At 41.7% G+C, this 14,015-nt stretch overlaps 1 protein-coding gene and 1 pseudogene across 2 annotated transcripts in view; one reads left to right on the top strand and one right to left on the bottom strand.

Annotated features, from left to right (window-relative positions):
• The window catches only part of LOC146577305 (NACHT, LRR and PYD domains-containing protein 3-like), a 49,560-nt gene extending 39,016 nt beyond the window's left edge, over positions 1-10,544 (bottom strand). The window contains exon 1 of the mRNA XM_085252709.1: positions 10,192-10,544. The gene's annotated coding sequence lies outside the window, so the exon portion shown is untranslated. The remainder of the gene's footprint in view (positions 1-10,191) is intronic.
• Positions 10,545-11,479: 935 nt separating this feature from the next.
• Positions 11,480-13,592, top strand: LOC146577304 (G2/M phase-specific E3 ubiquitin-protein ligase-like; annotated as a pseudogene). Its single transcript, XR_014889336.1, has 5 exons — positions 11,480-11,616; positions 11,728-11,907; positions 12,113-12,285; positions 12,561-12,775; positions 12,892-13,592. The product of XR_014889336.1 is annotated as a G2/M phase-specific E3 ubiquitin-protein ligase-like (transcript).
• Positions 13,593-14,015: the final 423 nt, after the last annotated feature.

Raw genomic sequence — 14,015 nt, 5'->3', positions numbered from 1 at the left:
TTACGGCGACTTCACTGACTTGGAGGAGTACACATCATCAGTGTCCAGCTATATCAACAAGTGCACCGATGACGTCACTGTCTCCAAGATCATCATCTCACGACCCAACCAGAAACCGTGGATTACTGCGGAAGTGCGTGCACTTCTAAGGACCCGAGACTCTGCCTTCAAAGAGGGAGATAAGGTGGCGCTTAGAAGAGCGAGGGCTGAACTTTCTCGGGCCATCAGAGAGGCGAAGCGCGCACACGCCCAGAGAATCCACAACCACTTCAAGGACAGCGGCGACACACGACGCATGTGGCAGGGCTTACAAGCCATCGCTAACTACAGGACGACACCACCTGCCTGTGACAGTGACGGCTCCCTCCCAGATGTGCTTAACAACTTCTATGCTCGGTTCGACAGGCAGAACGACGTGGCGGCGAGGAAGACCACCCCTCCTCCGAACGACCAGGTCCTGTGTCTCACTACAGCTGAGGTGAGGAAAACTCTACGCAGAGTCAATCCACGTAAAGCTGCTGGACCAGACAACATCCCAGGCAGAGTGCTCAGAGAATGTGCTGATAAGCTGGCAAATGTTCTCACCGACATCTTCAACATCTCTCTGAGCAGTGCCGTTGTCCCCACGTGCTTCAAGGCCACCACCATCGTCCCCGTGCCCAAGAAGTCTTCTGTGTCCTGTCTCAATGACTACCGCCCTATCGCACTTACACCCACCATCATGAAGTGCTTCGAACGGCTCGTCATGCGACACATCAAGACCCTGCTGCCCCCCTCACTGGACCCAATGCAATTTGCATACCGCCATAACCACTCAACGGACGACGCCATCTCCACTGCACTCCATCTTGCCCTGACACACTTGGACAAGAAGGACTCACACGTCCGAATGCTGTACATAGATTTCAGCTCAGCATTTAACACGATCATCCCCCAACAACTGATCGGAAAGCTGAGCCTGTTAGGCCTGAACACCTCCCTCTGCAACTGGATCCTGGACTTTCTGACCGGAAGGCCTCAGTCAGTACGGATCGGGAACTGCACCTCCAGCACCACCACACTGAGCACTGGGGCCCCACAAGGCTGTGTGCTCAGTCCTCTGCTGTTCACACTGCTGACTCATGACTGTGTAGCAACACACAGTTCAAATCACATCATTAAATTCGCTGATGACACGACCGTGGTGGGTCTCATTAGCAAGAACGACGAGTCAGCGTACAGAGAGGAAGTGCAGAGACTAACGGACTGGTGTAAGGACAACAACCTGTCTCTGAATGTTGACAAGACAAAAGAGATGGTTGTTGACTTTAGGAGGACACGAGGCGACCACTCACCGCTGAGCATCAACGGCTCCTCTGTGGAGATCGTTGACAGCACCAAATTCCTGGGTGTACACCTGGAGAAGGACCTCGGCTGGTCCCTCAACACCAGCTCCCTGCACAAGAAAGCCCAACAGCGTCTCTTCTTTCTGAGAAGACTGAGAAAGGCCCGGCTTCCACCACCGATCCTGACCACCTTCTATAGAGGAACTATTGAGAGCATCCTGAGCGGCTGCATCACTGTCTGGTTTGGGAGCTGTGCCATATCAGACCGCAAGACCCTACAGCGGATAGTGGGAACAGCAGAGAAGATCATCGGGGTCTCTCTACCCTCTATTGAGGACATCTACACCACACGCTGCATTCGCAAAGCCACCAGCATTGTGGCTGATCGGACACACCCCTCTCACACACTCTTTACACTCCTGCCATCTGGAAAAAGGTACCGAAGCATTCGGGCACGCACATCCAGACTGTGCAACAGCTTTTTTCCACAAGCCATCCGTCTCCTCAGCAAAAAGGGACTGACTGATAAACACGCACACACACACATACACTAACATTATCACTCAGCTTAACTCAAATACCTCAAAACATTGAGACTGGACTGACTAACCAACACAAGCGCAAACACACTGACCTACACCACCAAACCATCGCACACACCAACCTGTAAATGCTCTTTTGCACAATATTATTACTAGATATATTATATATTATTATTTTTTTTGCACTAACTTGTCTTGTAGCACCTTGGTTCCTGGAGGAACGTTGTTTCGCCTCACTGTGTATTTTTAAACTGTATATGGTTGAAGTGACAATAAAGTTGAACTTGAACTTGAACTATTATGCCTGAAACGCCAGCATCTCAGGTTAAACCTCACAACATGTCGTCAAACACCATACAGCTAAAACAGTAACTGGGAGCAGGTTTACGGATTCTGCATACAAACGTGAACACAGAGCGCGGACCCGACGCATCAGAATCAGATTTTGGTGTGTCGTCGGGTCCGCGCTGTGTTTGCCTCTTTTTTCTTCGCTGGCTTCTGCAGCTGCAGGTTTCATAACTCTCTGTTTACATCTCTAATTAAGTCTCACGTGTGTCAGCTTTCTTTTAATAGATACGAAATTATGGATATATACTGATACATGACCAGAATTGTAATATTTCTGACTGAGGCAAAACTTTCCAGATTCCAATCAAATTGAATCGGATCCTGTATCGAATCAAAATGATTCTACAAATCAGTGACGATGCAGCCCTACTCAGCTTCCTAAGCATTTTCCCTTTCCAGTTCACAATCAATCCCACCCCTAGGTCAAAAATATGTATAGGACAATCGGCCTCATCTAATATTTTGTATGAACCTGTCAAGCTGTCCAGTGATTAAACGACAAGTAGATGGAGGCAGGACTTCACAGCAGGGGCATACTCCATAATGTGCTGTGCATTCTCATATGTATATTATATATATTGCTCACTTATTGTATTTACCAACATCAAGGAGTTATGAGCAAAGAAAGGCCACACCATAGTGCATGTTTAAATAGGGAAAGTTTATTGATCAAAATGTATTACGCAAATACGCATTACATTTTTTTCAGCCCCCCCAATCAAGAAAACAAAATCAATTACATGTTCAAAGCAACGGAACGGTGGCCCAATATCGGAGAGAACTCCACTCTTGAGTGAGCAGTGATGATTGAGCAGTCCGTTTTATTTTGCAGATTCAAGCTGCTCTTCTAAATATTCACCACCAGATGTCACCGGAGAGGACTGTGTTGAAAAGCTTCGAGTAATGAACCATTTTTCAATACAAGCTTCAGTGCTTCGGAAAGCTTCATTTGGCCATCACTATCACACACTAACCAGCACAGAGGAAATCCACCAGAAGCCTCTCCCACATCCACACTGCTCTTCTCCAGCTTATATCACCTCTGAGGGTAATTGGTGGTAAACGAGGGCAGATGAGCAGCAGGTGTGTCCTAAAGGAGAAGGCAGGGGCAGAGAGAGACAAGGGGAGGGGCAAGACAACACCACGCCCACACACTCCCACAGCCTCACAGGATGTAACAATCAATAACATGAGCTTCAGTCTTCGTGGTGTTTCTTAAATGAAGACTCTCTCAGTGGGTCAACAGAACTTCTGGCACAGGACAGCTGTGATGAAAGAAAGGGAAGAAGTTTCTCCAAACCTCTGGATGCAGGAAACCCAGCTTGGTCCTGATGGTCTCCCTCACTAGTTTCTCTCCAGGGTGAATGTAGCTGTTGATATAATATGGACTCTATTATTAAATGAAAAGACCAAGTTAGACTATACTACTGAAACGTTCTGCTGATGTTTTTAAAGTCTCCATGTTACCAGGCTGTAGACTAGAGATTTAAACAGTTTTAGATCCATTACACTCTTATGTTAAAATCTCAAAGGACAGTATTATATTTTTGATATTAACAGTAACTCTGGGCCTCTGTGGAGTGTGCAGCTGATCTCATCGCTGTCTAAAAATGGATAAAAAAACATAAGTGTTGAAGACTATTAAGAGTAGCAGGTGTGTAGCATCGCTAACTAGCTAGCAACAAGCCTCCAACACAGTGCGTATGCTAGTGGCTAATCTAACTAACGAATTAACAACAGAGTGATTTTAGAACTATACGATGATAAGCTGTGTGTCTTTTTTATAACAGTGACATTTACCTTAATTAGACGAGTTCTCAGTCGCGGTAAACCAGCAAAAAAACTCGAGCAGCCGGGCTACGTAGAAAGTGTAGGGGGGCGTGTTTGCGGTCACATCCAGCGGGTGTGTGGGCGGGACCGTTACACAGTCGCTCCACCTCAAGTCACTAATGTGCAGACTCTGGCTCCAAATTTGCAAGATGGCAGCCTCCAGAAGCGGGATATTTTGGCTTCATTTTTGCACAATGTGAGGAGGCGGGGTCGCGTCGTACATCTTTTATACAGTCATTGGTTTCTACACTGGTTAGCAGGCAACCGTCTGCTGGAGGAAACAGTCTGAGTCACATGACTCTCTGTGGTGGAAATGTCACTTCCTGTTGGAGCGGAGCCAACTCTTTGTGATGCAGTTTTTATAAAATCAGACGTTTACGTGTTTAATCTGTGTCTAAACTCCACCTGTGATAAATAATCTATCAAACCAGCTGTGACCTCTCTGTGAGTCTGTGGGTATAAAGACTCAGAGTCTCTCCATCGAGCTCAGGCCACAGTCAGAGAGTCAGTGAGGGGAGAGCAGGGGCTCCTCCACCTCCTCCACAGACTGATGGAGGCAGGAAAAACTGCCTTCAGTCATCAGGAAGTAACAATGACTCGGAGTTCAGCTGCTGACCATCAGCTAACTCTGCTCCTGCTCTCATTCAGACTCTGATCACAGACTAACAGGTCATGGCGGACACACTCGGCCTCGTTGGTCCAGCTGTGAGTCCGTTACCATGAACTATGGAGCGGCAAATTTGTGCTGGAACTAAGCTGCACACAGCTGATGTTAGCCAGGAAACATTACACACTGTTAACATTACCTCAACACGGAGCTTCACACGGAGACGATCAGCATCAGTCAGAGACACAAAGTTCAGGAAGTGAAAGTAAACTTTGAACAGGAAGGAAACAGCCAGAGAGCCATTTGACAAACACTCTGTGACAGCTGCTGTTAGAACAGATGTTACCATCATGTTAACAGATCCTGCAGCATCACATGGCACAAACAGCAGTGTGCACATTTACACATGTGGAACAGGAAGGTCATTAATACCTGTCTCTGTGAACACCTGTCTGAACAGGAGCTGCACTCATGAAGCTCCAAGTAAGACTGAATTTAAGACAGAAACTTAAAGACCAAATATTCAACTTCCTGATCCAGGATTCAAAGAGGATCAGCAGAGTTGAGGTGTTGGAGGATTGGATGTTCCAAACACAGCTGCAGTCAGAGAAACAGATGCAGAGACAGACGAACATCATGTGCTGAAGATCAAACTCTGTACAGACACAGGAAACAGCAGCACCGACTGTGATGCTCTCAATGACCACGTTCCTGTTAAACACAGTTAGCAAAAGAAAATGAAAAAGAGAGAAAAGCTTAAATAAATTGCTGATTCTTACAAATTTACTTTAATAAGCCCCACGCTCCCGTACCGGGGGCAAAAGACATGTGTGGTATCCACAGAAATCTCTGCTAAAGTCTGATAGAAAACATTTCTACAACCACCAAACACACGAAACAAGCAATGATTAAAAGAGTAGTTACATAAATGCCCAAAAGTCCATAAACAAACAAAACCAAACAGACTTCATGTAACCGGCTAAAGAAAGGCTAGTTAGCTCCCAGAGCTATCACCGATTCCAAACACCAAGTTTCACCGCACTCCGACTAAAACTCACTGAAATAGTTCCAAAAGAAGACCACAAAAACACACAGCGGCACAAATGTGCTAAGACAGATTTCCTCCTTTTTGCCAGTACCTGATAGCATCGTGATTATCAGCAGCTACCACGGCTGCATCAGAGCCACATCCATCAACAACTGCCATTATAGAGACTGAAAATGTGACGTCAGTCCAGGGTAAAAGCGCAAAGGATTCTGGGAACGAGTGGCAAGCGGTACTAGTGCAAGCAGGCTTTCACATGAAAACAGTCACACAGCGATAAAAAGACACACAAAGAATGGCAAGAAGCTGTTGTATTATTAAGTGCAATAGTCGCATGACAGCCACAGGAAGCCGACGGGTAAAGAGATCGGTTTTTATCGGATTGCGTCGTGGAAGAGAAATTGTTTAATCCATGTTTCCGAAGTAACAAAGAGCTGACAGATGGCCTGGTTTACATCTGTAATGCCAAAAAAATCCACCAGAAGGCGCTGTGAATGTAAATGGTTGGCTCTTCTTATACCTCTCCCAAACAGGAAGTCAGAAACAAAAAAAAACATCCAACATATTTTCAGTGTTTTTGATTAAACTAAGATAGGAAGATATAATTTTTGATATATGATAGTGTTAGAGGACTTACTAAACCGATGTATGTCACTTGACAGCATTAAAAAAGTGAAATTAAATATTTAATTTTTTTTTTTAAAAAGTGGTCAGCCGAACAGTTGATTTGTCCCTTCATGGTGCTAATGCTAACATAACCTAAATGTTATTAATGTTGATTATTTGCTATAAAATCATTGTTTATCCATTGCTGTTGATAAATCAAATTAAGTGTTAATTTGATTAACATGATCCAGCTCTCCAAGACCACAGAATAAATGCTACACCCTAAGACCCCAATGACCAAAACCACAAGCAGATGTGCTTGATTTGCACTGTTTTTTTTTCTCTTTTTTTAAAAAAACAAAAATGATTTTGCACAGTAGCATTCAATCAGAAGCGGCCTGAATGTGAGTATTTTGTGCTGTAGCACATTTTTCACATTTGCAGATGAAAAAACGATGTATTTTGTTGTTTGATATTATACTGTCCTTTGATGGAATGAAAACAGCAATGTTCACTGGCATGCTGCTAGAAATAAACTGTATCCAATGCCCTGGATAGGTTTTGTTATTCGTTTAATTTTAATTCGGCACTTTATTTAATTTTTTTCAACTGTATTATCTTATGTACTTGTATTTGCATGACACTGAACCGTTTGGTACAGATCAATATTTTAAAAACTACAGGGTCTATTGAAAAAAATGATTGTGGTTATTACTCACCCAAATCAATAAGAAAGGCAAAAAAGAAAATTACATTGCTTTTTTTCTTGGTGAGGACCTCAAAGGGCTAAGAAACCTGGCCTTGATCACAACGTTTTAGCTAATTATAGGCCTATTTCCAAGCTGCCTTTAGTTTCCAAGGTTTTAGAGAAAATTGTTTTTAGTCAACTGAAAGATGACTAGATGATAACGGCATCCTTGAGGTTTTTCAGTCAGGTTTTAAAACCCTTCCTAGCAATGAATCTGCATTATTAAGGGTTTTTAATGACATCCTTCTGGCATGTGATTCTGGTAACCATGTTGTTCTTGTCTTGCTTGACCTAACTGCTGCTTTTGACACCGAAGACCACAATACTCTAGTTCCTCAATTAAGTGATGTGGTGGGTATTGGTGGCCGTATTTAAAATACAAAATATGAGTAACTGTATTCCGTTACAGTTACCGTTTAAAAAGGTGGTATTCAGAATACAGTTACTTTGTTGAAATAAATGGATTACACTGCGGTACTTTCCTGTTTCATATTGTCGCGGGTCAGGACTGTTTGGGTTTTGTTTGACAGCTACGTTCTGTTGTTCCAGGCGGCAGTGTTACGGTTGCCATGGTTACAGGGTGACGCTCTCTCTCTGTGCGTTTCCTGGGTGAGAGAGCGCCTTTTTGTTGTTGCTGTTGTTGTTGTTGTGCTAAGCTAACAGGCAGAATGCTACAGGTATAGCTCTAAAGAATGTAGCATCATGGGCAGTGTAGTCCGTGCTGCAGGGAGAATGGACCGTCATACCCGTTATGTGTCTGTGAGCGCGAGGAGGGAGAAAAAGGAAAAGTACGAGCTGTCATCGAGCAGAAACGGGAGCTGGAAGCATGTAAATATAATAATAACCACTGCAGCCAAGAAGAGAGCCTGAAGAGCCCAGCTGTAAGTAAGCTATTAAGACTCGACTGTACACTGTGTTCGTGTTTTCCTCCGAAACAATAAATTCCGTTGGAGCAGCCTTTCAACGCCTCTCTCTGTCTCTCGCTAGCAAAGTTGACCCAGACAACAGAGTAAAGTTAGTTTTCAGCTACGAGCCGACACGAACCCGACGTATTAGTCAGAGGTCCTTTACTACGGTTCAGAGCCGCGGACCTTCAGTAATAGTAATAAATCACAGCAGTAGTACATTCATGTAGTTGTAAACAGCATGATAATATGTTAAGTAATCCAAAGTATTCAGGATATGTTACTCTCATCGAGTAATGTAATGGAATACGTTACAGAATACATTTTGGGGCATGTATTCTGTAATCTGTAATGGAATACATTTTAAAACTAACCTTCCCAAAACTGTTGGTGGCACTGCACTCAATTGGTTAGGTTTATTTGTCAGAACTTTCTCTGTCAGCCTTCTCGGTTCCAAATCATCTTCTGCTCCTCTGTCATGCGGCGTCCCACAGGGTTCAATTTTAGGGCCATTGCTTGTTTTACTGTATTTATTGCCTCTGGGTTCCATCTTTAGAAGGCATGGGATCTCATTTCATTGTTATGCCGATGACTGCCAAATTCATTTGCCACTGAAGCAGAAGGGTGGCATCTCCATAAAACCTCTCATGACATTAAAGCTTGGTTGGCTCTAAACTTTTTAAATTTTAATGAAAAGAAAACGAGTTGTTGGTGTTTGGACCCACTGGTCCCTGTGAGTCCTCCTCTGTAGATTTGGGAATCCTGGTAGTTTATTTTAAACCTGTTGTTACTGATCTTGGTTTTAAGTTGGACATGATTTGAAATTGGAGAACCAAATCAGAGTGAAGTCTGATTGGTGAAGTCCAATTTTCATCATTTAAGGCGACTGGCAAATCTTTTCTTTCTTTCTTTCTGCTTTTATTTCTTCCCACCTGGACTACTGTAACGCACTTTATGTGGGGGTCAGTCAGTCATTGCTCTCACGTCTGCAGCTGGTTCAAAATGCTGCTGCACGACTCCTAACAGGAACTTGTAAAAGAGAGCATATAACCCCTGTGCTGGCCTCCCTGCACTGGCTGCCTGTGTCTTTTAGAGTTCATTTTAAAATTCGTGCCGTTTGTCTCTAAATGCTTTCACAGTCTTGCCCCGCTTTAGCTCTCTGAGTGTCTTCATCTCCACACACCGTGTCAGTCTCAGGTCAGCTGACCAGCTGCTCCTGGAGGTACCGAGATCCAGGAGGATTTTTTTTTTCTTTCTTTTATTTGGCTTTTATTTATACCTCATGTAATTTTATTGGGGGGGTTGGATTTCACAAGGAAGTCAAACAAAATGCAGTAATTTGTAAAACATGCTGCTAAACACAGCAGTACTACAAATTATTCCACCTGCTGAAAAGTGGATCTAATGTGGGCGGACTCACACTTAGCAAATAAACTTGTGATGTGAGAATGTAATCAAACTGTTGATCAGAGGCAAAGTAATTTAAAGTTTATGATGTTATCGTCTAATGTTAGCTGACATGATGTTAGCTTGTAAACTTATGTTGTTGTCTGGGTCTCATGTCTGATCTGATGATAATAACTGTGACAACACAGAGATTAAATAACGGATGTTGGTGGGACTTCTTATGTTAGAACTATAACTTCAGTTAAGGAGTGAGACGTAAGGTGACAAGGAGAATGAAGAGAATGAGAAAGAAGTAACTGGGAAGAGAAAATGAAAACAAAAATTTGAAATGATCAAATTTGTGTTAACAGATGATGGTGATTTTAAAAATTCAAGTAATTTAAAGGTTTTATCCTATTTGTTGTTGTTTTTTTTCATATTCTTCTATTTGCAAGAGGTTATTAATAAAACAGGTTCTCTTTCTGGTTTCTCTTTTTGGACGCACTCTCTACAGCTTATCACATCCAAAATGGCGGATGTCAAGTACAAAACCTCGACAGAAACAATCAGCAAGAATTTTAGCATCAGTCCAAAATAAAACTGTCCAACTACAGAGTTTTAAAATCCAACTAAACTATGAACAGAGATCTTTTACAAATAGGCTATTGATGAGATGACAGTGGTAACAAAAACGTACACATCCGCGCACACAGACAAAATGGCGGGAGAGCGTTTAACGGTCGACCTCATGAGTCCGTTACCGTGAACTATGGAGCGGCAGATTTGTGCTGGAACTGAGCTGCACACAGCTGATGTTAGCCAGGAAACATTACACACTGCTAACGTTACCTTCACACGGAGCTCCACACGGAGACGATCAGCGTCAGGCACAAACACCAAGTTCAGAAAAGAGGAACTTTGAGCAGGAAGGAAAGAGTCAGAGCGGCGTTTGAGGACACGTTTACAACCACGAACATCAGAATCTGTCTGTGCTGCATTCAAGTGCAAGTTGGAAACTCACTAATCTCTGTCATGTTGTCCAAAGATGATTTATTTCTGCTGGTTTTCCTGTTTGAAACACAAACATGTGTCAGCACTTTGTTGTTCTTCACCCTGCAGCATTTGAATATTTCAGGAGTAAACTGATCATAAATTCATGAAGTCATGACTGAAAGTGCAGACTGAGAGTGGATCACATGATGTTTGAGGTGTGTCATGTGACATGTTCAGTATTGTCACACATGTCTAGATTGTCCCTGATATCATAACTGCTCAAACACTGATGATTATATTTGAAGAATTATTCCTGATGGCAGCAAAGTTTGAATGGAGCTCTCTGTCTGTGCTGATTTGTCGCCCTCTGGAGGTCAAAGCACAAACTGCATGATGTCACTGTAACCACCACAGAGACAGGAAGTGTTTTTATGACTGAAACACTGAAATGATGCTAACGGCTGTCGTTAACTGATACATACGGTGGCCCTGAGAGGCCAAACGGACAGCAACTTCAGAAAACACTTGCAAAAAGAAAAATGCTGCAAAAAGGAAAACGCTGCAAAAAGAAAGACGCTGCACTGCAACTTCAAGAAAAACGCTGCACTGCAAAAAGAAAAATGCTGCTAAAAGGAAAACGCTGCAAAAAGAAAAGCGCTGCAAAAACACACAAAGCACAACGGAAATAGGAAAAAAGAAAACGGAAATGTTCCTGGGGAAACAATAACCCGACGGACCAGTTGCACGAACCAAAACATGCTAACCAGTGCGCTAGGACTGGGACACACTTCAAAGAAGTGGAGGAGAGGTAAATGTGTTGTAATCTCATGATTCTAATAATACTACAGATAAATAGGTGGTATTCAGAATACAGTTTTTTGTTGAAATAAATAGATTACACATCATTATTTTCCTATTTCGTATGTTAGGCTATGCCCTCTCTATTTTTTGTTAATTCCACTCTGGTGTAAACCCAAACAAAACAAGCATTAAGAGGCTCTTATGCCTGTGTCTCAGTTTCACGGCCCATGCCACCTCTACTTGCGGCAGTATAATGACATGACAAAATATTTTCAATAATTATTGTTCAAAAAATGATTTAATATGAAGGCAATAGGCAGAGTATTACAGGCATAGCGATAAAGGATGTGCCCTCATGTAGTCCGTGCTGCAGGGAGAATGGACTGCCATACACGTGAAGTTTCTGTGAGCCAGGGAGTGAGGAAAAGGAAAGTGGAAAAGTATGAGTTCTCACCTAGCAGAAAAGGGAGATGGAAGCATGTAAATATAATAATAACCACTGCAGCCAAAAACAGTGCCTGTATCTATTTTTTTCACATTTTTTTCCATGGTCAAAATTACTTTATTATAATGAATTGTCTTTATCTTTAGCTGCAGATGAAAATGAATATTTCTACGTTGGAAGAATGATTGCAGTTTCCATTGTTCATGGTGGTCCAGGGTTGTTGTTTATCTCCAAACTTCTTTATGTACCTTGTTGGAAAAGACAAGACATTCGAGGCACCAATTGATGATATACCAGATGAAGAAATCAAGAAGGCTCTACTAGAGGTAAATTTATGATGTTATGATTATGACAAACACCAATAAATGCAAATTTTTAGTTTTAGTTATCCACTTAACATAATCTTGGTAACTAACTGATGCCTGAATTGATTACAGATTGTGTAATCCAAGACTGTTACATCGCACATTAATAGACAGCATGCAAAGGATGTCACTTGTATGTGTGTGTAATATATATTTTTCTCTTTAGATAAAGAATGCAACATCTCTAAGTGAGCTCCGAGTAATCTCAGAAAAACACTCAAGCATGCTCCAGACAGCAGGATGCTTTCGATTCATGAGGACACTGGAGGATAGGAAGAAGGTAGTAGCGGATTACATTCAGTGGTACTTCATCTACCGAAAACATCTTTCCATCCAAAGGTATAGAATTCAGACTATTATGTGCCCATTTAACGACATCTTTTCAGAAGAATAAATTGTTACTTTTTTTTATTCCTGTGAAATTTAAAGGATGGAAAAAACATATTCTAAATGCAAGACCTTTTTCAGGAGGACTTTTTTTTTGTAGCAGGATGAGTGTCTTAGCTAGATAAGAATGTTGGTTACTTTCTTAACACAGTAGTTTCCGATGTGAAGTTTTGCTTTCTTGTACAAATAACATTAAACATTTTATTAAAAATTAGACTGTTTTCTAGTTTCAGAAAGGGTCTAGCAACACTCGATTTTCTAAACGCCCTGGAACAGCATCCTTCACTCTTCTTCTCATTCATGTGCTACACTGACACCAGGCTGACAGCTGATCTTCTTGAGAACATCTTCCATGTGCAATTTGGTCCACCTGGCAGCTCTAGGCGTCAAGAGGAGACAAGAGTACTAAGCTACTGGCAAGACTATCTGCTTTCTGTAGAAGGTATTAAATTTGGTTGAAAATGTTGAAATGAGTACATTTATGTCAGCAAAGTGTAATGGCCCCTGTTTCCTGTTTATTATCATTAGAAATAACTTTTATTCTCTTTACATTTTCAGAGAGAAATGGAAGTCTGTCTCTTGAAGACATCCTTATGTTTGCAACTGGACTGAGAGAACTTCCTCCTGCAGCAATTCAGCCAAAGCCACAACTTCTTTTCCAGACCACTTCACGCTTCCAGACCACTTCACGCTTCCCTGTAGCAGATGTCTGTGCAAATACTATCAAAATCCCAGTGTTACACAGTTATGAGGACTTCCAAGAAGCCATGGATTATGGCATCCAGAACTCTCCTGGGTTTGGGCTTCCCTAAGGTCCAAGTCCTTTTGCTTTTAAGCCACATTTATGGTTTTAGCAAACATTTGAAGTTTGTGATTTTAAAATCTGAAAATTTTGTTTCTAATAATTTCTGTAAATCACATAAAGTTTAATGCATCACAGAAAGTTCAATCAGGTTTTGGAATTTCAAAAGCATAGTATCATAGTGGGACAATTGAACAAGTTAGACATATTTCACTGTGTTAAGAAATTGCCAATGTAACAAAATAAAACATTTCTGAAGTATTCTAATGTACTGAGACACGCTAGTATAATAACACAGGGGAAAAAATCTGATAAATTCATTTAAAAGGCTTTATTTAATCAAACACTTTTGTGTTTGATTAAATTTTTTTGTAAGATGTGCAAGTTGTTCTTGGAGTTAGAAAAAGAAAAACCCACATAAATACAGGTCTCGCTGAATGCTTTTGTAAACCTTTGTTTGTAAAACAGATCTCCAAATTAATCAACATGTTTGTTACAACACCTAAATAAAAGGAACAAGTTATTTTGTACAGTATGGTCTTTTGATTTCTTCAGGTCGAAAGCGTACACACTGAAAAGTTGACGGTAGTGAAACTATTTATATAAAAACTTTGGTACTATTTTTTTCAATACTCATTAAAGTTGGTTTGTGACAATTAGTGTCAGTGGTAATTGTACTCACATCTAGCAGATGATTTTACATTGACCTCTAAAGTCCAGTCATATTTTTGAGTGTTATATAATTTTCAACTGCAGTAGTCCAGTTGACTGGTCGAGGGAGCTCACTCTGTCTTTCCAAGTTTGTGAAATGAACCTGGAGATTGTCGTCCCCACATAGACTGTACTGAGCAGGTAGAATGTCATCAAACTGGTGCAGGAT

Source organism: Mchenga conophoros, linkage group LG3 (assembly GCF_057382185.1).
Source record: "Mchenga conophoros isolate Kocher_MC1m ecotype Shallow Benthic linkage group LG3, M_conophoros_male_GT1.1, whole genome shotgun sequence".
Lineage (NCBI taxonomy): Eukaryota > Metazoa > Chordata > Actinopteri > Cichliformes > Cichlidae > Mchenga > Mchenga conophoros.
Note: the sequence above shows the minus strand (reverse complement) of the source record. Positions and strands in the feature narration are given on the sequence as shown.